This window comes from Panthera leo, chromosome B4 (genome assembly GCF_018350215.1).
Source record: "Panthera leo isolate Ple1 chromosome B4, P.leo_Ple1_pat1.1, whole genome shotgun sequence".
Classification (NCBI taxonomy): Eukaryota; Metazoa; Chordata; class Mammalia; order Carnivora; family Felidae; genus Panthera; species Panthera leo.
This window is the reverse complement of record NC_056685.1, coordinates 94,440,400-94,466,434: the sequence shown is the minus strand read 5'-3', so window position 1 is coordinate 94,466,434 and position 26,035 is coordinate 94,440,400. Positions and strand designations below refer to the sequence as shown.

Genomic DNA, 26,035 nt, shown 5'->3' with positions numbered 1-26,035 from the left:
ATTATCCAAAAGCCGTCAAAATTACTAACATGTAAACATATGAACAGCAGCAAAAATATCCAATATGATACACATAAAACATAAACAAAAAGTACTATTTTAATATCATAATGCATCTTTCTCTTAACCATCTAGGGAGGGCTAGACTGGTAGATACTTTAAAAAATTATTAAATATAAAAAACTCTTATACTCTCTCCAATTAAAACTGTACACCAGACCTCACACACAAAGAGGACACTTATGGTCAATAAAACAGTGGACAAAAAAATTTCAGCCTTCAACTGATATATTTTTTCTTTTAAATACTCTATTAGTCTCAGAAATACCCAATTAATTCAGATTCAGTTGTGTAATTTCAAATCATTCTCCTCCTAAGGTCTGTTTATCAGAACTGTTATTCATTCAGTTTATGAGGTTTATTTCTATGCCGTAAGACTGGAATATATCATATATTCTCAGGATGATTAATAGATGCAAACTTAACTCAATATTCTATTTAAAATTTACTCCAAGGAAGAGTAGCAACATATGCCAACTTTCTGGATGCCTTTGTCCTTCAATACTCTAATTTCATAATGCTCTATTTATTTATTTTTTTACATTAAAGCAGAGAAATAATAGAGCTTATTTCTTAACTTGGACAGAGATAAATAAATCCAAAATGATGAGGCACTAAGCACCTCAGGTACCAAAAAAAAAAAAAAAAAAAAAAAAAGTCATTGAAGCAGAGGTGAGAGTCCCTAGAGATGTAAACTCAAAAATGTAAACTGTAAACTGAAAATTAAAAGATCAAAAACTCAAAAGTGGTATCTACAAAGAAGCTGTAAACATTATCTTTTCGAGACAAATGTCTCTCACCTGTTTCAGTAAAATGTTTACCCTAGGGAAATGGTACATATCCTACTGAATTAATATATAATAGTTGCTAACCACTAAAAGTTCAAATTTAGAACAATTATTTAACATCACACTAAATTTGCTTTGGGAGAGGATAATAAAAACCTTTAATTTAAATTCATAGTAAGCATGAATCAATTTTATTAAAACCAATCAACACACACAAACACACCCCTATGGATTACCTCCAAAAAGCAATCTAATAAGGACAGAAAACATTTTCAAGGAAAATAAATCACTAAAAATTAGTATTATTACATAAAAGAATTCACATAACGAAAACCTACATTCCATCTTTGGTTTTATGTCTAATCACAAATACAAAGCTAGTGGGTGCTATACTTTTACTTAATGTGGACCACCTTACACTGTATGTTTGGCTGAAATACTTTAAGATGCCTGACTCTAGGCCAAAAATGTTAACTGCCATTACCAATTTATATGTACCAGTGATATTAAGTATGTCTCTCAAACATAACAAATGAGAAAGATTTTTTAAACTGTAGGTATATTTACTGCCATAAATGTAATCTTTATCATCTAGCAAGGAATTAGGTTAATCATAAAATAAAATTATCAAGTGAACTGATGTTCAAGAATAGTTAAGTGACACACATTCAGCTCCAATTTAAATGTTCATGATTGTTACAAAATGGGAGCAAAACTATTTATTATGTATTTTTACCCCCCACCAAAAAAAACCTAATCCTGTTTTAATGTGTTCTTTAATATTTATTTTTGACAGAGGGAGAGCAGGCATGAGTGAGGGAGGGGCAGAGAGAGGGGGAGACAGAGGATCTGAAGCCGGCTCTGTGCTGACAGCAGAGAGCCAGCTGCAGGGCTCAAACCCACTAACTATGAGATCATGACCTGAGACGAAGCTGAATGTTCAACCAACTGAGCCACCCAGGAGCACCTAATGTTAGTGTTTTATAAAAATAATAATTTAAAACAACACTTGCCAAAACTATTAATCTACTCATGGCAACTCTGAATTCAATGGATAATAATGTAAAATTTCAGTTTTTTCTTACAGGGCAAATTTTATTTTTCCTTATTAAATTAGCTATGTTTACATTAAAGCCCATACATTACCATCACATTATACTAGTTTCATCAAAAGATGTTAGCAATCTAAAATCAGGCAAGGCAATTTTCAAAGTAATGTAATGTACGTTAACATAACCTAACTATGTAAAAAAACTATGATGAGAACTTTATATGCTAAATAAACCTTAATTAAAGATAAAAGTTATTTAATCTGTAAACTTACCAGTTAAAAGACAAATATTAACTTTGGAATACTATGGATTTTAGCACAAAGGGAAAACTTGTTTCTGTTCATTTCTTTTGTTTCTCCCTCTTGGGATAACTTCAAATATTTCATGTCTTAGGGTTTCAGTCAACAGCCACTATTTGCTCTAAGCAATGTATGAATCAATATTCTATATTGATCAATAACTAAGAATCATCATCTCCTTTTGACAAACAAAGGGAAAAAGGAAGGAAGGCACTCTATTTTCTTCTGGGTAACCATGAAAAAGCAAACATTTGTCACCATTATCTTATATTAAGCAAAAATGTTCACTAATAGATTGTGTCGATACTCACTGGGAATGAAAAGTGCATAATAGATGAAAAAGGATGTAAGTATATATGTAAGACAGAGTATGTGAAAAGGAGAAAGTATGAGAAAACATGCATTCTAGCTGCCTATATATATAAAAAGTTTATACACTGGTTTTCCTACAAGGTCCTAAACATTCAAAAAGTCAGAAAAGACAAATATTTATAAAACTACCATGAAATTTTCTACAAGGCAGAATGCCTTCCAAGATGGGAACACAGAGACTATACTTACTCTCCTACCTTAAATAACTAGAAAGTTAGATAAAATATATAAAACAATGATTTTCATCTCAGGACAGAGATCATCAAGAAAAAAGAACAAATGAAGTAAAGCCCTACTGCAGCCTGTAGAGGTATGAGGCTAAAACATGGGAGGGGGAGGCGGAACCCAATCAAAACCTAACGGTCTCAGTGAGCTAAGGGAAACGAAAAGAATCCAAAGTTAGGGGAGACACCAAGCCAGCTACAATTTGTAGGGCAAATGAAAAGAAGGAAGCTGCAGAGAAAAAGAGCTTCAAAGATCTGAAGACAGATCACCCTCAGGGTTTAGCTGAGTAATTATCTGTGCACACATGTAAAAAACTACTTATTCTAGAGAAAAAGCCTCTGAAAAGTAATCAAACCAATCCCCAGAACTTATGTTCCCATCAATTACAGTAGGATGGCTTTAACACAGCGCGGTATTGAATAGAGTTCAGAAGGTAATGAATGCCTAAACAATGAAACCAAAGAAGCCTTAGACTAAGGATGTTATGGACCAGCACTAACAAAGTTAAAACCAAGCCTCAAAAGGATGAAGCTATTTCTGCCATAACTGAAACCCAAAACAAAACCCAACAATATTTAAAATAATACAACACACTCCAGTATTAAATAATATAAAATTAAATATCTGGCATCTAATTGAAAATTACCAGTCATGCAAAGATGCAGGAAATACACCCCAAACAAAGTAAAATAGAACATAGAAGGATCCAGCAATGATCCAGGTGATACAATCATTAGATAAGGAGGTTAAGTTGGCAACACAGAGGAATTTATGGTGACAGAAAAGTTCTGTATCTTGCTTGTGGTGGTGGTTATATGATTCTACATGTTTGATAAAACATCACAGAATGATAAACACATACCAAAAAAAAGTGAGAGCTTGTGCCAATTTCTGGTTTCGATAATGTGCTGTAGTTATGTTAAGATGACGTCATTGGAGGAAGATAGGTGATGTGTATATGGGACTTCTCTGTACTATTTTTGCATCTTCTTACAAGTTTATAATTAGTTGAAAGTTAAAAAGCTTTTTTAAAAGGCTCAAACTGGGGGCACCTGGGTGGCTCAGTCCGTTAAGCACATATGGGATCCAGCCACTCACTGGGCTCCATGCTGGGCATGCAGCATACCTGAGATTCATTCATTTCCTTCATTCATTTCCTTCCTTCCTTCCTTCCTTCCTTCCTTCCTTCCTTCCTTCCTCCCTCCCTCCCTCCCTCCTTTCTTTCTTTCTTTCTTCCCCCTTCCCTTCCCTTCCCTTCCCTTCCCTTCCCTTCCCTTCCCTTCCCTTCCTCTCCCTCCACCCCCCCCCCCCCCCCCGCCCAGGCTCATGCACACATGCACTCTCTCAAAATAAAATAAAAGACTCAAACTGATCTTCCAGAACTAAAAATTCAACATCTGTAATTAAACATGCATTGGATAAGATTAACAGCAGTCTTTTCTAAACTTCAAAGAAAAGTTTAGTGAATTGAAGACACAGCTGGCAATTAAAAAAATAAAAAATTAAACAGTGAGAAAACAGACGAGAAAAAAAAGAACTGTGAGACCGTACCAAGTGAGACAGTGAACTACTGGGCAATATCAAACAGCTAATTTTAATGTAGTTAGTGTCCCAGAAAGAGTGAAAGAGCGAGAAGGAAAGAAAATGGTCAAATTTTTCCTAAATTTTATGAAAACTATACTCACAGAGTCAATAACTCAACCACGAAAGATAACAACAACAAAAACCTCATGATGATTTTAAAATCAAGTTGATGAAAAACAGCAAAACAGAATCTTAAAGGAGATGGAAGAGGGAAAGTATATATAAATTGAAACAGAGGGGGAAAAAAACCAGGAATGACAGTCGACTTCTCATTAAGAAACAGTGCAAAGCAGGTTCAACATTTTTAAACTACAGAAGGAAAAAAACCCATCAATTGAGAGTTCCAAATCCAGCAAAAATACCTTTCAAAAATGAAGATAAATACAGCCACTTTGGAAGAGTTCAGTTTCTCATAAAGTTAAACATACACTTAACCATACAACCCAGCAACTGTGCCCCTGGGTATTTACCAAAGCAAACTAAAAACATGTTCATTTGAAAACCTGTTCACGAATGTTTATACCAATGAAGACGTCCTTTCAAACAGATGAAGGGATGAACAAAATGGTACATCTATATAGGATTCCACTCAACAATAAAAAAAGATCAAGCTATTATTCCATGCAACACAAAGAAAAGAATATAGATCAAAAAGGCTATATATTACATGTTTCTAGTCATATGACATTCTAGAAAGACAAAACTACAGGGAAAGAAAATAAATGAGTGCTTTCCAGGGGCCTGGAAAGGGGTGGAATAAGTGACTGACTACAAAGGGGGACACATGGAAACTTTTAGAGAGATGGAACTATTCCATATAGCACTGGAGTGGTGGATACATGATGCTATTATGCATGTGTTAAAATCCACAGAACTTCACAACATAGAGAGTGAACAGTAATGTATGCAAATTTTAAAAATCAACCAAGCGGTTAGAAATACAGACCTGGAAAAAGACTAATAGTATTTTAAATGTATGATCCAGCCACGCTGAAAGGAGTATGGGAAATGTGCTGACCTAAGTAACTTTGGAAAATGATGTTTTAACTGCTAACTGTAAGAAGGGAGAAAAACTCTACATAAATAATGTATTCTAGTTGGCAAAATGATTCATCACAGAGCTACGGGTTAATAATTCTGAAACTGCTATGTATGTATAGTGGAGATAAACAATAAGTAAAATAGATGATGGTTGGCAAGAGCCAGGTTTCTCCCTATGAGAAACTATGTAGTACTGGATTAGAGTCAGAGCCATCTTCTATTGATATCAATTTGTTCTTTATTATAAAACACTTTAAATATTAATCATTCAGATTTTTACAGAACAGATCATTTCACTGGTATATGTCAATTGAAAATAAATTAAAAGTTGATAAAATGTCAAGTGATTAACAGGTATGTCAAAATTATACTTTGAAAGATAAGCTCGATATAAGAGTATTTAAAAGATTTTTTCAACAAGGTAAACAAAGCTAATTTCTAAAAGGCTCAAAATTTTATTTAATATTTATAATTAAGTTAAATAAGTTTATCTCTAATATCTCTTAATTTGCAATTAAGCTAAATAAGTTTATCTCTTTTTAACAGACTGGTAACACTCAAATGTCAGGAATCTAGAGAAAAATCTCTAGAAAATACTTTATTGGAGAGTGAAAATAGTTATTAGCTTTATTCTGAGTGCTATTAAATTTTGGATGTGACATCATCATATAAAAATATATATCCTGAATGGACCAAGAACCAGAAAATCTGAATTCTAGTACTAGCTTAATCAATTTCTCTCTGGCTTCAGCTTCCTAAGGAGTTTGGGAATTGTATCTAAAACATCTGTAATTTGGCAGTCATTACCAACTCAACTTCTAAGCTACAATGTGAATTTAGCCAAGTTAAGACAGTTGAACCAGTTGGATAAGCTTTACTCTTTTTTTTTTTTTTTTTTTTTTAAAGACGACATTACAAGGAGGGCACCTGTTGGGAGGAGCACTGGGTGTTGTATGGAAACCAATTTGATAATAAATAAATAAAATAAATAGAAAGAAAGAAAGAAAGAAAGAAAGAAAGAAAAAGAAAAAGAAAGAAAGAAAGAAAAGGAAGGAAAGAGAAAGAAAGAAAGAAAGAAAAGAAAGAAAGAAAGAAAGAAAGAAAGAAAGAAAAAAGAGAAAGAAAGAAAAAGGAGGACATTACATTCCAGGTTGAGTATTAGAACAGACTACCAGATAGGACCAATTTCACTGGAGCTTAATAAAAGCTGAAGTAAGTGCACTTAGCCATTATCTTTAAAATCTCAAGGTTACTTAAATTCCAGAACTATGTCAAGCAACTTCTTGTAAATAGGTAGATTGTAGTTACAAAACGTTATGAACTTATTTTCTTTATTTTTATTTATTTATTTATTTATTTATTTATTTATTTATTTAATTTTTATTATTTTTTTTTTGAGAGAGAGAGAGAAAAAGAGAGAGACAGAGCATGAGAGGGGAAGGGGAAGAGAGAGGAAGACAGACTCTGAAGCAGACTCCAGGCTCTGAGCTGTCAGCACAGAGCCCAACGCAGGGCTCAAACCCACAAACTGTGAGATCGTGACCTGAACCAAAGTCAGATGCTTAGCCAACTGAGTCACCCAGGCGCCCCAGAACCTATTTGCTGAACAATTTTTGGTTCAATTACATGGATAAATGTTTCAAAATGTCTGAGTTGATGACTTGTACATACAAGAAACGTGAGCAGATGAAACAGATGTAAGTAAAACTCAGAGGAGTTTCAGTTTCATAACAAATGGAATGTGGGAAAATTGCCACATTAATTAAAATAGTGTTTCTGAATGTTTTAATATTCCATGCTTCATGGGTCTAGAATTACCATGTAAAGTGAAAAGCTGCCCATATTTACAAAGGAACACAAATAAAAATAAATTGACATATTCTCTTTAAATCAATATATTCTATGGTTGTCATCATTTCATATTTTGTAACTTAATTTGGTGTATCTTCTATTTTCTGTAGTGGTAGCCTTCCTGATGCACTACTTCTAATATACCTGTGTAGTTCTCTCACATATATGCCAAAGAGGATTCTGGGGACCACATACATAGAACTTACTAAGAGTAGAAAACCAGTACAACTGTCTAAAACATCCAGCATCTCAACACAGAAATATCCTACTACCAAGTCTTAAAAGTCCCAAATAAAATGAAATACAATAAAGACAGCCCCAATGAATTTATTAAATGACAGAAGTTCAATAATTTCTGAACCACAGGCTTGGGAATTAAAACCTGTTATTTTAGGCTTAAATGAAATTAAAATCCCAACTCAGGACAATCAAGGGCGTTCTAAGCTTCCTGCTACCTGAAAACTTACATATGTTTATACAAGTTGTTAGCCTCCACGTGATTCAATTTCTTCATACAAGATCAATGCAATCTAGCTCATGACTAGGATCAAGTAAATTTATAAACCAGATTTATGATACATAAACTTCATTTAAGTAACTGTGTTGTTTGAATTAATTGATCAACAAAATGTGTCAAAGGCCAAATTTTTAGTACTTACTAATTTTATGTTAATTAAGAGCTAAAGAAAGTATTAAAATTAATAAATGTTTTAGAACCTTTAGCTAAAAATCCACAAAGGCTTCCAAGGACTGAAGTAGCTATTGCCAAAGTAGTCCCTCTAAAACAGGACCAAATCAGGGCGCCTCGATGGCTCAGTCAGTTAAGCGCCCAACTCCGGTTAGGTCAAGATCTTGGATTCACAAGTTCAAGCCCTGTGTCAGGCTCTGTGCTGACAGCTCATTTGGATTCTGTGTCTTCCTCCTCTCTGCCCCTCCTCAGCTCGCTTGCTCTCTCTCGAAAATAAACAAACATTTTAAAAGAATGTTTTTTAAATTTTTTTTTTCAACGTTTTTTATTTATTTTTGGGACAGAGAGAGACAGAGCATGAATGGGGGAGGGGCAGAGAGAGAGGGAGACACAGAATCGGAAACAGGCTCCAGGCTCCAAGCCATCAGCCCAGAGCCCGACGCGGGGCTCGAACTCACGGACCACGAGATCGCGACCTGGCTGAAGTCGGACGCTTAACCGACTGCGCCACCCAGGCGCCCCAAAGAATGTTTTTTAATTAAGAGCAAGTCATATTAGCCTCATAATCTACTGTGGAATGGACAGTTCTATTAATTTAACAAAAGAACTTGCTAAAATTATAATCTCTAATTAAAACTCCTTAAAATATGTAACAACTCCCTTGTTACTCTCCTTGCAGAATGGCTGTAAGGTCATTAAATATTGTTATTTCATATCAGCAATTAAAAAATACCACACATGAACCAGAAATCTGAAAAAATATAAAAATTTTTATAGGCAATGTTTTTTTCTCATAATAATTTATACAAGCTGTTGATACTAGTGATAAGGTGATAACAAAAACTGACTAGTCCATACCCACTGTCATAACTGATTAGGCTTACCAAAATTATCTCTGAAAAAATGATAATCAAGTGATAAAGGGAAATTATGTGGCTTCTTACAAAAAGTAATTAAAAAGTTGCTTTTGACATAAATCTAACAAGTCAATTATATATATATTTTTAACTCTCAAAATTAATTATTTTTCCAATTTTCATAACAGTATTAAATACAGCTTAAGTTAAAAAAAAAAAAAAAGGCAGAAAATAATTACAGCTGCCCTTTAAAGAAGATAACATAAAAGTGGGTTATCGTGGGTGAACACTAAATGAACATTTTCCAAACCCCTCAAAGTTTTGTCTTCATATGAAAGAGTTAAATGTTACACTATTTTTTGTATGATGGACAAGGGAATGGCCAGAGGTACTCGGCAGAGCCCTGGTACAAGACTGTCTAGGACACCATCAGAAAAAGAAGCGGGCATATTTAGAGAGGACAGAGATAGGCTAAAGGATTTATAGTTTTTTATCACAGGATGCAAACAGAATCATCTAGGGATTTTTTAAAAAACACTGATGTCCCCTCCCTTGCCCCTACTTTCATTAACTGGGCAGGCATGGAACCCCCTCATTAGGTGCTTTTTAAAGTGCTCCAGATGATTCTAATGTGCAGCCAAGGTTAATAAGACTTTTGGGGCTAAGACTGTACAGGAAAGTGAAAATCAAAAGTTTTCATTTCAGCCTAAGTACTGAGTAAAAACAAACACTATAAACTGAAGGTAATGTAAGAGCATTATTCGTTTCTTTTGCATGCCCACGTGCCCTTTCCTTGCCAGGTCTTATTCCTACCTCTGAAAACTAATGTTAGGTCTTAAACATTACTTCTTAAAATGTTTTACAAGCACAAGATTTCTTTGGTTGAAATACATGGATTATTAAGTTCAGAAGTGGGTAATACAAAAAAGTAGATGCAAACATTACAATAAACCTTGTTAGAAGAAATTTTTAATAAAGTTCCTCTTACACAGTCAGTACAGGCTTCCCCGATATCTCAAAGTTTGCATTACACCACTTCACTTTTACAAAACACCTACATTAGTATCTGTTTTCCTAACTGAAAGAAATCCAAAGAGGATTTTTATTTTTAGGAAAAGGTAATTGTTTCTTCACTTTGTGTCACTGTGGCTTAGGTAAGGTTCCATAGGAATGCTCTACTTCAGACAGCAGGGAAAACCTGCGCTTTTGTTGTCTCTTTTGTTTTGTTTTGGGGAAAGTGTAAGCAGGGGAGGGGCAAAGAGGGACAAAGGATCTGAAAGTGGGCTCTGCCCTAACAGCAAGCCCTATGTGGGGCTTGAACCACACAGGTACCTCTGTACTTAGGTTTTAAAAATATGTCCACAATCTTAACATTCCTTCCTAGAAATGTAATATTATCTATAATTTGCCAAGTATTAGGTACTGTGCACTAAATACCTTACTTGTGCAATTTCCTTCAATCCCACAAATAATTCAATAAGGTAAATATTACTATCGCTTTCGTCCAGATGAGAAAACAACTGAGAATAAGGAAATTACACAAGGTCAAGAGCTAGGAGTAAGTTAGCTTGAAGTAGCAAGGCCAAAATTTGAGCTCATGTCCACTTGACTTGAATCCAAGTCTTAGCCAATATGCTTTACTACTTCTCATGTATATTTTCGTGAAAAATTATTTTTTTCCATGAAACCATTCCAAGAAATTCTAGCTGTTAAATAATACTTCCATTCAAAAGTCTGTCTTCTGCTACAATAAAGAAATTAGCAATGGGGGGGGGGGGGGGCGCGGAAGTAACAGACATTACTCAACTGGAGATTCAAAGTTCAGGAAGACTCTGATCAGGAAGTACCCGCAATACCATTTCAGATACAACTTCAGAACCTAAGCAGAGAAAAAACAGGCCCTGAACCAAAAGACAAACAGCTAAATTGTTTTAAGACTGGCAGATTATTTTTGTCAACTAAGGTCTTTGTGTCTGTCTCAGTCATAGAAATGAATACATCCAATGTAGCTTACCTTTACACAATTCTTTATGAAGGGGACTTCAAAATTCCTCCAGAAATCCTTTTTTTTTTTTTAATTTTTAAAAATGTTTATTTATTTTTGAGAGAGAGAGAGAGAGAGAGAGAGAGAGAGAGAGAGAAGAGAAAAGGGGGGAGGGGCAGAGAGCGGGAGACACAGAATCCGAAGCAGGCTCCAGGCTCTGAGCTGTCAGCACAGAGCCTGCCATGAGGCTAGAACTCACAAACCAGGAGATCATGACCTGAGCAGAAGTCAGACGCTTAATCAACTGAGCTACCCAAGCGCCCTCAGAAATCCACTTTCTACATCTCTATTACCACCACTATAGTTCAAGCCACAATTGTATCTTGCCTAATTGGTCTCCCTTGATTATTTCCTCTAAGAACCATCTAACAGCCAATTTGGTCTAGGTATCACTGCATTTTGACATCCAGCAGTCAGATGAGATGCAACAAGCAAAGGAAATGGAGAAGCAGCAGTGAGGGAGATGAAAACCAAGGAGTATGTATAAATATGCTAGAAGTTTACAGGGGAAAAGTGGTTCAAGGAAGAGCACAGAGAATTGTTTCAAACTCTGTTTGATAAAAATAAAATAAGATGGAAATTAATCTTTGGATTTAACTGCATGAAAGTCACTGGGTAATCACGACAAGAATAATTCTGGTGGAATGGTGGAAATAAAAGCACTGACTGGATCAGGTTCAGAAAGAATAGAAAAACTGGAAACAAAATACAGATATCTTTTTCAAGGAGTTATGCCATAAAAGTGATGAGGGGAGTGGGAACTAGCTGAAGGAAAACGTGGAGGCAAGAGAAGCCTTTTGCAACATAGGAAAACTTACAACACAAGATAGAGGGAGTAGTCCTACTAGACTAATGACTAGAATGACAGGTATGGTATGGATGGAATCTGTAAGAGATACTGACCTTAGATAGGCAAAAGTCCTATCATCAATATCATCAGAGTGAAGATAGTAAATGGGTACAGATTCAGGTCTGTGGTAAACCTCTCACTAAGCATGGAATTTCTCATCTGGTGGCTTTTGTTTTCCATTTTTCCATTTTCTTAGTAAAATAAGAAAGGTCATCAACTCAATGTGAGGATATAGAAAGAAGTATTACACGCTTGATGAAGGAGAAAAAGGTATGAAATAGTCTTCTAAGAAAGTGGGAGAGTGAAGAGATCAGAGGTAATACTGCCGAGCAGAACCACCAAGTAGCACTAAGGGCCCACCTGACATGGGTGTCCCTCGCTGTGCTCTTCTCCAGCCACATGCAGCTGCAGAGAGTGCACGAAGAGTGGTTGGTAGAGGTTAATTTAACCAAAGTTAGGGAGTACAATGAAGCATAAGAAAAGAAAGGAGATTAAGGGTACAGGGAAAACAGTGATCATAATGATAGGTTAAAAAAAAGAGGTGAGGGTATATCTTACCATTTGCCTAAATTCTAGCCATACAGACTTTCTTTGTGATTCTCAACACACCGAGTCAGTTCTCATCTTAGGGCCTTAACTTTTGTTGCCCCTTTTCAGTGATCTTCCCCCTAAATCTTCACATGCCAGTTTCTTGACACTCACATCTCTGCTTAACTGTCTTTCTTCAGAGAGACCTCTGAGCATTCACTATCTGAATTTTGTTCTCATTTGTTTGTCTCCACACTTTAGAATGTAAGTAAGCGCCTTAAACAGAAGAACCCTGTCTATTCTGCTTACTATTTAGTACCTAAAATAGTGTCACATAATAGATACTTTACCCAATAAATCAACCACAAAAATATACTAAATCCTTTAGTAAGTTTAATTTTATGAAGACATTTTTCCTTAAAAGAACTACAGTAAAAGCATCACAAGACCAGTAACCAGAGATGAATTTTAAGTTAGTTGCTACAAATATCATCCAAAAAATTACATACTTTTCAAATATAATGTATATTTATTCCCCTTAATATTCTGATGCAGGACTAGGCCTTTTAAGTTTAGGATTACTAATTATATTGTCATATGATCTTTTTGTATAAACTACATCTATAACACATCTTAAGATTTCCAGTTTTAATCTGGTGTAAAGTTGAACAAGATCTTAGAGGTTCTTAAGTAACAGAATCTTTCTGAATTTTTATAATATTTTCTAGTTTCTTAGTAATTGTCTCACTATAGCACTCCTGGTTGACTCCCTAACAGTCCTTCTCCCTTGTGACAGCCATACTTGTTTAAATGTCCAACCTTTCCCATTTGTAGTAGGGGAAAATGCTGATTAGTCTAAGCCAATATAACAAAGCTACCCATGTCTCAGTAAATGATTTATGGAAGATGTTATGAACCAATTCTGGCCACAGGGACAAGAAGGGTAGGATGTTAAGAAGCGGGGGGGGGAGTGTCCTTTTCCTCCTGGATGTTGCCATGTCAGAATACCACCTCTAAAACTACTTATTGTAGCCATCTTGTAAACATGATTAGAGTTAGCTCAAGGAGAAGAAGGCATTCTAACAATAGCGAACAGTAAGATGGAAAGAAATTGGCCCAGGTGTTAATCACATAGCTGCTGCATTAACCAATACAAAAACTGCCATTCCTCCAAAGAGGAGAAAAAGTTAATTTTCTTTCCTGTTTAGGTAGTTGAACCAAAAGCTTCCTAAACCTTTAGGCTTACCTAAACCTAATCCTTTAGTAATTTTTAAAGCACTAAAAAGTAAAAAGTCTTTCCAAAGCATCCACCTTACTTTTCATTAAAACAATTCTTTCTACACTTACGTTTCAGCAGCTTAGATCATATTTAAACTAAAAATTACATTAATATGGGCATAAAATCAACAGATTCTTAGGCATATAACTAACCCGACAAGAGATAAGTTACAAGAATAAACTAGAGTAGATCAATTGCTGTAAGTGCTCAGAATACTCTGGACTAGAGGAATTAGAAGCAATGGTTTAAAAGAATATGCCAGGGGTGCCTGGGTGGCTCAGGCAGTTAAGCGTCCAACTCCTAATTTTGGCTTAGGTCATGATCCTACAGTTGTGGGATCGAGCCCCATGTCAGGCTCCACGTGGAGCATGAAGCCTACTCAGGATATTCTCTCCCTCTCTCCCTAACCCTCTCCCCAACTTGTGCTCTCTCTCAAATTAAATAAACATTTTTTAAAAATAGTAATAAAATAAAAGAGCATACCAGCTAAGTGGAGTTTTGTTAAAGACATTGGACACAAACACATTTCTGTATATAAAGGAACGGTATGTAACAAACAGATATTCTCTCTGGGGAGGGGGACAACTAAGAAACCCTATAAAAACTTGGGACATATGTTTCCAGGAGAGAAATTAAAAGTAGAGTAAATCTAGAGTCAAAGAAGAATATGAGTCTATTTAGTGTCAACTCCATCAACCAGCACAGTAGTAAGAGAACACAGAAACTATACAGAACCTTTACCCCAATACATAGTTTTACTGCTAATGAATCGAACATACTGACAAAATACTGCAACTCAATTTTTTCGGGCAATACAGACAAAATGTTCTATTTGCTTTATGTGCTTAAGAGCCAAGTTCATTTTATCATGTGTTATGTTAAGAATAACTATAGCAGTTTGCCATTTATAAGGGATATTTGTATTCCCTTTTAAGACATACTAACCAAACTATTTCAAATAGAAATTTACTACTTTGAAACAATTATTCAGCATTATAACAGTCAAGATCCTTGATACTGATAATAATCATACTCAGAATTCTAACTTCCTTCCAAAAATAATTACTGAGTTCTATAATATGCCAGGTAGTAAACAAACAGTAACAGTAAAAAAGAATTGAATGAGAACTACCCATGAGAAATATGCATAATACTAGATAATTTATTTCTGTAATAAAACTCCACTTGTAAATATCCTGGGGTCAGAAACCATGTTTCCAAATTATTCTCCATGGAGTAATAAAGCAATGAGTAACACAAAGTTACAAATGGCAATAATATTCACGTCTTAGTAGTAATATTCCTTGACCTAGTAATATACTTAATATGTATTAAACATAATTTGTGTTTACCTAACACAGTAAACAATAACTTAAATGTCCTGGTAGCTAATAGCAGGAATTCTTAACCTGGGTTCTACAAATCCTCAGAGTTCGCTGATGAAATGTAGAGGGTGCATAAACTTGAATGAGAAAAAAAATTACATCTTTATTTTACTAACCTCTAACTGCAAGGCAGTATTTCCTTTATTAAAAATATAAGCAACAAGCTGTAACAGTATTAGTTACACCTGTGACTTTGTTACCATCAGAAATGACAGATATTTTTCTATTACTTTGTTTCAAATCTCAGGTTATCATTTATACTCATTAGTTTAAAATTTATTGTATACCACTAGAATTTGTTGATAAGCACATTACTGAATTTCTTTGATATTAAAAAGACATACTCTAATACATAACTGGTATCCTCATAAGCATACACATTTAATTTTGCATGATTAAGCTATTACTCTGGGAAGGGGTCCACATGTATCACAGAGAGCAAAGGGGTTCATGGCCCAAAATGGGAAAATAACACCTAGATTAGAATATCAGAATATGGATTAGATTGCAGAGAGTAACGCCAAAGAACTTTAAGAAATGAAAAAAGCCTCATGAGCATATTTAATTGAACTCCTCATTTCAGAGATCAAGAAATTATGACCTGGTGAAACTTAAGTGCCTTCTTCTGGTCACACACACAGCTATTTTGTGACAGAGCCAGAGAAAACAGAATCTATGTTTTCTGGTTCACAAACTAAGGTTAAACCAACTTTGATGTGACTGGGCTATAAGTAAGCAAGACAAGGTAAAGACAACTCTGTAAATACATGACAAAAAGTTTTAGGAAAGAAATGAATTATATAGGAATAAAAGCTAGTGTGAAAAAGAAAATGATGGTATGAGGTACTAAAGCATTTTACTTATTTAATTTTTTTTTAATGTTTATTTTTGAGGGAGAGGGAGAGGGAGAGGGAGAGGGAGAGGGAGAGGGAGAGGGAGAGGGAGAGGGAGAGGGAGAGGGAGAGCAAGCTGGGGAGGGGCAGAGAGGGAGATACAGAATCTGAAGCAGCCTCCAGGCTCTGAGCTGTCAGCAGGCTCGAACTCACGAACCGAACCGTGAGATCATGACCTGAGCTGAAGTCGGACGCTTAACTGACTGAGCCACCCCGGTGTCCCAGTACTATAGCATTTTAAAAACAATTCTACAGCATGACATGCCTTGACTCGAATGTTGAAAAAAAGTAGTCAGAAAATGAATAGGTAAGACCCCCTTTGCATACTGAATGCATAGAAATATTCTGAACACCTGACTAAACATTAAAATACACTGTCTCTCCCACTTTTCCTGAGACAGGAACTTCTCATTCTGTTTTGCCACTTTATAGAGAGAACTGGGTAGAGTGAAAATTTTACTTCCTTTCTGATCTATGGTAAAAATTACAACAGCAAAAGCACAACAGTAAATATCAACTAACAGTTGGAATCAGTGTCAGAGAAACAGAAAGCAGGAACTATAGCAAACAGGGGTCTATAAACCTGCCTAAAGAAGGTAGTCACTACTGCTCAACTCTAGCTAAATGCTACAAAAACTGCCAACCCAGAATTCTAAATGGAACAAAGTTTCCTTCAAATATGAAAGTGAAATACATTTTCAGATGAAAGAAAACAAAGATAATTCATCATAATCAGACCTGCGAGAAATAAGGCCAGAATTTCATGAACAACAAAAATGGCAAATATGTGAGTATACAAAATAGACCAAGAGTTGCTGGCAAACTTTTTCTGTAAAAGGGTCAGCCAGAGAGTAACTATTTTAGGATTTGCAGGCCAAATGTCTCTGTTGTAACTAATCAATTCTGCATTGTAGAGCAAGAAAAACCAAAGACAATAAATAAATTAACAGGTATGGCAGTATTCCAATACAATTTACAGAAGCAGGTGGCAGGCTGGATTTGGCCTGCAGTAACAGTCTGCTAATCCCAGTGATATACTATGCTCTTCTTCTCCTCAAATTCTTTAAAATATAAGAGATAAATGAAAACAAAATTTACATCACTGTCTGAAGGGGTATTTGAACCACAGATGTAATACAACACAGAGGGCAAGGAAAGGAAACTACACGGTGACAAAATTTCCACATTCTAATTAAAGTACTAAAATACTACTTTTAAATGTAGTGAGTTAACTGTGTACCTAGTTAAGATATATTCAACACCTAACCCCTGGTACCCCTAAAATATAACCATATTTGACATAAGGTCTTTCTGGATGCAATCATGTTAAAAAGAGGTCATACTAGGGGTGCCTGGGTGGCTCAGCAGGTTAAGCATCTGACTCTTGATTTCAGCTCAGGTCATGATCTCACAGTTGTGAGACTAAGCCCCGCATAACCTGCTTGGTCTCTGTTCCTCTCTCTTTCTCTCTCAAAATAAACATTAAGAAAAAAAAAAGAGGTCCTACTAGATTTGGGTGGGCCCAAATCTGATGACTGGTATCTTCAGAAGAAAAGGGAGGTAGACACAAAGACAAACACAGAGGAAAATACGTAAGTGAAGACAAGGCAGAAATTGATGAGTTATAAGCCAAAAAATACCAACGACTGGTGACAACCACCAGAAGCTAGAAGAGGCAACAAAGGATTCTTCTCTAGAGCCAGCAAAAGGAATATGATCCTCTTAATTTCAGACTTCTAACCTCCAAAATCAACACACAATAGAATTATATTCACTGAGAAAACCTGAATTCAGTTAAAATCCTCCAGGTCCAGACAGTTTAACCAGTGAATTCTATCAAACATTTAAAGAATACCAATTCAAGACAACATCTTCCAGAAAACAGAATATGAGGGATTACTTCCAAAGTCATTTTTACGAGGCTAACATTACAACTGATACCAAAATCAAAGATAATACAAGCAAAGAAAAACCTTAAACACCAATATTCATGATCATAGATGCAAAAATCCCAAAATATTATCCAATTAAATTTTGAAAATATTCAAATATGAATAAGTAAAGCTTATTCTAGGAATATACTTGCTCTCCTTTATTGTTTCTTTAAATAACAGGAAATCATATGAAACAATAACAGTATATTGTTGGGCTTTTAAAATATAGATCTGTAATATGTATAACAACAGCATGAAAAGAGAGAAGAAAAAAAGTAGGCTACACAGGAACAAGATGTCTACATTTCACCAGACTTAAATTAGTGTCAGTCTAAGGTAGATTCTGATAAGGTAAGATGTATATGGTAAGCCCTAGTGCAACAACTAAGAAAACAAAAGAATATAGTGACAATACTATAAAAGGAATTAAAGGTTACACTAAGTGGAAAACACAACCAACACATGACGTAAAAGAGAGAAGTAAAGGAGATACAAAAGACATGAAAACAAAACAAAACAGCAGATACACGTTACACTACATCAATAACAATATTAAATATAAAGAATCTAATGAAAGGCAGTGTCAGACTGCAACAAATCAGAAAAAACCTACATGCTATCTACAAGAGACATGCTTTACATTTAAAAGTGCAAATAAACTGAAAGTATAGGGGTAGAAAAGATATACCATGACATGTTTCCACAGCCGACGTCCAAGAAATCGCTGCCTGTTTTCTTCTAGGAGTTTTGGGGTTTCAGATCTCACATTTAAATAGGTCTTTAAGGGGCGCCTGGGTGGCTCAGTCGGTTAAGTGTCCGACTTTGGCTCAGGTCATGATCTCGCAATCCTTGAGTTTGAGCCCCGCGTTGGGCTCTGTGCTGACAGCCCAGAGCCTGGAGCCTGTTTCAGATTGTCTCCCTCTCTCTCTGACCCTCCCCCATTCATGCTCTGTCTCTCCCTGTCTCAAAAATAAATAAACGTTAAAAAAAATTTTTTTAAAAATAAATAGGTCTTTAATACATTTTGAGTTTATTTTCGTGTATGGTGTAATAAAGTGGTCTATTTTCTTTCTTTTGCACATAGCTGTCCAATTTCCCCAACATATTTGCTGAAGAAACAGTCTTTTTCTACACTACATATTCTTGCCTTTGTCATAGATTAATTAACCATGGAAGTGTGGGTCTATTTCTGGACTTTCTACTCTGTCCCGCTGATCTATGTGTTTACTTTCATGCCATTACCATACTGTTTTGATCACCACACATTTGTAATATCTCTTGAAACCTGGGACTGTGATACCTCCAGCTTTATCCTTCTTTCTTGAGATATATTGTATACATAGTGTATATTACACTATACACTTTATTAGTGTATAGAATTGCAACAGCTTTCTGTATGTTAATTTTGGGTCCTCCAACTGTACTGAAATCATTTATCAGTTCTAAGTGTTTTTTGGTGCAATGTTTAGGGTTTTCCATTTACAGTTATCAAGTCACCTGCTGATAATTAAAGTTTTATTTCTTTCTTACTGATTTAGATGCTTTTTATTCCTTTTTTTTAAATTTTTTTGTCTGATTGTTGTAGCTAGGATTTCCAGTATTGTGTTGCACAAAAGTGGTGTGAATAGACATCCTCATGTCTATTTCATTTACTTATGCTCCAATCTTTATGACTTCCTTCCTTCTACTGACTTTGGGCTTTGTTTTTTCTGTTCTGTTTTATTTTGGTTTTTAGCTCCTTTATGTGTAAGATTAGGTTATTTTTTCTTGTTTCTTGAGGTAGGCCTATGACTATAATCTTCCCTCCTAGCACAGCTTCTGCTGCGTCTCAAAGATTCTGGACCATTTTGTTTTCATCTTCATTTGTCTCCATGATTTTTTGATTTTCTCAATGATTTTTTGGTTGACCCATTCATTCTTTAGTAACATGTTATTTGGCCTCCATGCATTGTGTTCTTTCCAGATTTTTGGTGGTGTTATTTCTAGTTCCACTGTGGTTGGAAAAGATGTTACGATTTCAACCTTTTTGAACTCACTGAGACTTGTTTTGTGGCCTATCATGTGATCTATTGTAGAGAATGTTCCCTGTGTATTTAAAAATAACGTATATTCTGCTGTTTTGGATGGAATATACTGAATTAATATATCTGTTAAGTACACCTGGCCTAAGAGGTCATTCAAAGCCACTATTTTCTGGTTGACTTTCTGTTTGGATGATCCATTGATGTAACTAAAACATTAAAGTTCCCTACGATTACTATATTACTGTCAATTTCTTCCTTTATGTCTGTTAATGGCTGCTTTATGAATTTAGGTGTTCCCACGGTGGGTGCAAAGATATTTACAACTGTTACATCCAAGAGGATTGCTGGATTGTTCCTTTTATCATTAGGTAGTGCCTTTATCTCTTGTTATAGTTTTTACTTCGAAGTCTATTTTGTCCAATGTGAGTACTGCTACCCCAGCTCTCTTTTTACTTACATTTGCATGATAAATGATTTTCCATCCCTTAACTTCATTTTTTTAAACTTTTTTTTAAAGTATATTTATTTATTTCGAGAGACAGAGCATGTGGCAAGTGGGTAGCGTGTGGAGAGGGAAAGAGAATGCCAAGCAGGCTCTGCACCCATAAGTGCAGAGTCCAATGCAGGGCTTGAACCCATGAACCATGAGATCATGACCTGAGCCAAATTCATGTTTAACCGACTGAGTCACCCAGGCACCCCACCATCCCTTTACTTTCAATCTGCATGTGTCTTTTGGTCTAAAAAGAGTCTCCTGTAGGCAGCATATGGATGGGTCCTGCTTTTTTATCCATTCAGTCATCCAGTGTCTTTTGATTGGAACATTTAGTCCTTTGACATTCAAAGTAATTATTGTTACATATGTACTTATTGCTATTCTGTTACTTGTACAATTGTTTTTGTGGCTCTTCTCTGTTCTTCTCTTACTCTCTTTCCTTGTGGTTAGAAACATTTTTTTCTTCTAGGTATCTCTCCTCATGCAAGGAATATAAAATAGAAATAAAAGCAGAATTAAACTACTGGGACTAAGCCAAATTAAAGTTTTCACACAGCAAAGGAAATCATCAAGAAAAGCAAAAAGCAACCCACTGAATGGGAGAAGATACCTGCAAACGATATATCTGATAAGAAGTTAATATCCAAAATACATTAAAAAATTTATACAACTCAACACCAAAATAACACAAATAACCTGATTAAAAAATGGGCAGAGAACCTGAATAATCATACAGGTTTCAACTAGTCAAAGAAATGCAAATCAAAATAACAATGAAATATTACCTCACACCTGTTAGAGCGGTTAAAATAAAAACCACAGTAACAAGTGTTGGAGAGGATGTGAAAAAGGAACTCTCCTGCACCGCCAGTGGGAATGTAAATTGGTACAGCTACTGTGGGATACAGTATGGAGTTTCCTCAAAAACAGAATTACCGTATGATCCAATAATTCCAGTATGTACCCAAAGAAAACAAAAGCATTACTTCAAAAAGATATATACACCCCTATGTTTATTGCAGCATTATTTACAACAGCCAAGATATGGAAGCAACCCAAGTGTCCAGTGACAGATAAATGTATAAAGATGTGGTGTATACATACACAATGGAATACCACTCAGCTATAAAAAAAAAACACCATACCATTTTCAACAACATGGATGGATCTAGAGAGTACAATGCTAAGTGAAATAAATCACAGAAAGACAAACACCATAGGATTTCACTCGTGTAATTTAAGAAACAAATGAACAGAGAAAAAAGAGACCAAAAAAAAATCAGACTCCTAAATACAGAAAACAAACTGGTGGTTGCCAGTGGGGAGACTGGTGGAGGAATAGGTGAAATAGAGGGAATTAAGAGTACACTTAACCTGATGAGCAGTGAGTAACATAAGAAAAATAAAAGTATTTTTGTCTTCAAAAACTTTTAACCCCTTTTCTATGGTTACAGGCCAACAAAATCTGCAGGATTTTAAGGGATTTAAGAAGATTTCTCTAGTTAATTATCTTACCACATCTGAGTCTGCAAGAAATGACTCTAGAAAATGATGACTCTTCATTAAGCAATTATAGAAAAAAATTTTCTAGAGTTCCCCAATTAACCAATCTGGGAAAACATAGTTACCGTCAATAAACTCTTACTCCTGTGTATCTAAAAGACAGAGGCTCTCTTTTAGTATTCACTGAAAGAAAATATTACTATATTTTATGTCTCTAAAATTACTTTAACCGTATTCATCAGCTATTGCCCAAAATATGCTGCCTGATAAACAATTCTAAATCTCAGTGAGTGATATAACAAAAGTATTAGTTTCTTGCTTTGGCACTTGTGAGTTGTTAGACTGACCTCAGCTAGAATGGCATCAAGTTGCCGATTGGATTAGAGCTATTCCATTTGTGTCTCATTCTCTTCAAATCAGCGGTTTCCTAATGGTCTTCTGGTGGGAAAAAGTGAGAGCACAAAGAACATGCCCACCTCTACCCCAATGGATTTAAATAAAGTCTATGCTCACTCTGTGGGTGAACTGTTTTTGTTTTCTGTTTTTAGTTTAAAGACTTATTTTAAATGAAAAAATAAAAGCCATGCTCACTTGCCATCCACTAGCATTCCTTTTGTCAAAGCAAATCACATGGCCAAACTCAACACCAAGGGAGCCAAAAAATAAACTCTATCTTTCATGGTAGGTACTGTACACTCACACGTCAAAAGGTGTGGAATGGAGGGCAGGTGGAAAAATAATGTGATCTATCAACCTACTCTTCTCTCTTTTGAACTAAAGCAATAGTCCATAGCTCTCTTAGAAACCTTAGAAGACCCCAAAGAATCTGACAAACCTTCTAGATTTGAATGCTGGCTTTTCCACTAGCTGGGGAAATTGGGGGAGATTATTCACCTTCTCCAGACCCCAGTTCCTGAATCTATAAACTAGGAGAGTAAATAACTTCATATGACTGTTGAGACAACTAAATGAGATAGTACTCATATAATGCTTAGCATAATATATTGCTCACAGTAAACTAAGCTCAGTAAATAGCAGCTGTCACTATGGGGTCATTCAATAGACATTAAAAAAAAAATCTATCATGAAATGGCATATGGTTGCTATTTCATATATGAATTCTGGAGTAGTTACTCCAGAATTCACAAAATATGTCACATATAACAGACTTAATAAACTGTATCACATAAAATAGACCTAAAAATATTTTAGAGATAAAGAAATATTTTCCTATCATAAATGGGTCAATCACCAAGAAAATATAAACATATGAGCCTAACAGGACCCCCAAATAAATGAAGCAAAAACTGAAAGAACAAAAGAGAAGTAGTCGATTCAACAACAGTAGCTGGGAGACTTTAATACCCTACTTTCAGTAATGAAGAAATGAAGCAAGGTCAACAACCCAGTAACAGACTTGAAAACTAGATATAACAAATACGCATAGAATACCAAGCAACAGCAAAATAGATGTTCTTCTCAAGTACTGATGGACCATTCTCCAGGATAACCATATACCAGATATAAAACAAATCTTAATAGATATTCAAAGATTGAAATTATGCATCTACAATATGTTCCCCACCCAAAATGTAATGCATTAGAAATAACGACAAAATGAGGGGCGCCTGGGTGGCTCAGTCGGTTAAGCATCCAACTTCGGCTCAGGTCATGATCTCATGGTTCTTGAGTTCAAGCCCCGCATCAGGCTCTATGCTGACAGCTCAGGGCCTGAAGCCTGCTTCTGATTCTAGGTCTCCCTCTCTCTCAGCTCCTCCCCTGCTCACACTCTGTCTCTCTCTCAAAATAAAGATTAAAAAAAATTAAAAAAACAAATTGCAACAAAATGAAATTTGGGAAATTTACAACATGTGGAAATTAATTTTTTTTAATTAGGTTTCACACCCAGTGCAGAACCCAACAAGGAGCTTGAACTTACAACCCTGAGATCAAGACCTGAGCTGAGATCAAGAGTCAGACACTTAACCAATAGAGCCACCCAGCAACCCTAAACAACACTTTAAATAAACAGTGAGCATAGAAAAAAAAAAAAAAAAAATCACAAGGAAAACTAGAAAATATTTTGGGAAGAATGAGAACAAAAGTAGGAGATACCAAAATTTATAGAGTGCACTGAAAGCAATAAAGGGAAATTTATAGCTCTGATATAAAAACACCTACATTTGAAAAGAGGTTAAATCAATAACTTAACCTTCTACTTTAACAAATTTTTAGCAAATGAATAAACTAAACCAAAAACAAACAGAAGAAAGAAAATAATACAGATAGGTTGAGAAATAAGTGAAATAGAGAAAAGAAAGACAAAAGAGAAAAACCGGAAGAACCAAAGTTGATTTTCTAAAAAGATAAACAAAACTGACAAACAGCTAAACCAAGCAAGAAAAAGAGAAGTACTAAACTCAAGAATGGAAAAGGGCACAATACTAAACTCCCAGATATAGAAAGGATTATAAAGGTAAACATGAACTATGTGCTAACAAATTAAGTAACTAGAGGAAATGGACATAGTTCTAGAAAGTCACAAACTACCAAAATGGTCTCAAGAAATCTGAATAGACCTATAAGAAGTGAAGAGACTGAATTAGTAATTTTAAAACTTCCCACAGAGAAAACCCCAGGCCCAAATGGCTTTGTAAATTCTACCAAACATTTAAAGAAAAATTAACAACAATTCTTCACAAAATCCTCTAAAGCATAAAATAAAAGCACATTAGAAGACTTCCCAATTCATCCTATAGGACTATTATTTATTCTGTTAATACCAAAAACATCACAAGAAATGAAAACTACATACTAACATCTCTTATGGAGAAAATACACTGACAGAATACTAGGAAATCAAATCCAGCAATATATAAAAGGAATTACACACAATGACCAAGGAGGATTTATCCCAGGAATTTAAGACTTGTTCAACATCAAACATCAAATGATGTGATGATGTGATACACTATATTATTAGAAGATAAAAAACACATGATCACCTCAATAGATGTAGAAAAATCATTAGAAAAAAAACCCAATAACCTTTCATGATAAAAATACTCAACTAACTAAAACTAGAAAGAAACTTCCTCAAACTAATATGTAAGAAAAACTACAGTGAGGCTGTCAACTCTTGATACTTCTCTTCAACACTGTATTTACTAAAGGTTGTAGCCAGAGTAATTAGGTAAGAAAATGAAATAAAAAGCATCCAGTCAGAAAGGAAGAAAACTATTTCTACTTGCAGATGTCATGATCTTGTACATAGAAAATCCTAAAAAGGCTACTAAAAAAACTATTTTACACTAAATAATAACTTAGATTTTAATAACATTTTATATTAGCTTAATAACAGTTTAGCAAGGTTGCAGGGCACAAAATAAATATGCAAAAAAAAAAATTGCACTTCTATATACTAACAATGAACAATCAAAAATGAAATTAAGACCTCTGGGACACAGCAAGGGCAGTCATAAAAGTATACACCAATCCAGGCCTTCCTAAAGGAAGAAAGGTCTCAGATACACAACCTAACCTTACACCTTAAAGAGCTAGAAAAGAACAGCAAATAAAACCCAAAACCAGCAGAAGACAAGAAATAATAAAGATTAGAGCAGAAATCAATGCTATCGAAACCAAAAAAACAGTACAACAGATCAATGAAACCAGTAGCTGGTTCTTTGAAAGAATTTAAAAAATTGATAAACCACTAGCCAGTATGACCAAAAAGAAAAAGGAAAGGACCCAAATAAATAAAATCAAGAATGAATGAGGACAGATCACAACCAACACAGCAGAAATAAAAATAATAAGAGAATATTATGAGCAATTATATGCCAAGAAAATGGGCAATCTGGAAGGAATGGACAAATTCCTAGAAACATATAAACTACCAAAACTGAAACAGGAGGAAATAGAAAATTTGAAGAGACCCATAAACAGTAAAGAAATCGAATTAGTAATCAAAAATCTCCCAACAAACAAGAGTCCAGGGCCAGATGACTTTCCAGGGTAATTCTACCAAACATTTAAGGAAGAGTTAACACCTATTCTCTTGAAGCTGTTCCCAAAAAACAGAATGGAAGGAAAACTTTCAAATTCTTTCTATCAAGCCAGCATTACCTTGATTCCAAAACCAGACAAAGACCCCACTAAAAAGGAGAACTACAGACCAATTTCCCTGATGAACACGGACACAAAAATCCTCAACAAGACATTAGCCAACCGGATCCAACAATACATTAAAATATTCACCACGACCATGTGGGATTTATAC

The 26,035-nt window shown here is 35.1% G+C and overlaps 1 protein-coding gene across 5 annotated transcripts in view; it reads right to left on the bottom strand.

The window, feature by feature from the left end:
- CNOT2 (CCR4-NOT transcription complex subunit 2) overlaps positions 1 to 26,035 on the bottom strand; it is a 130,668-nt gene that overhangs the window by 79,208 nt on the left and 25,425 nt on the right. The gene's annotated exons all lie outside the window — the stretch shown is intronic.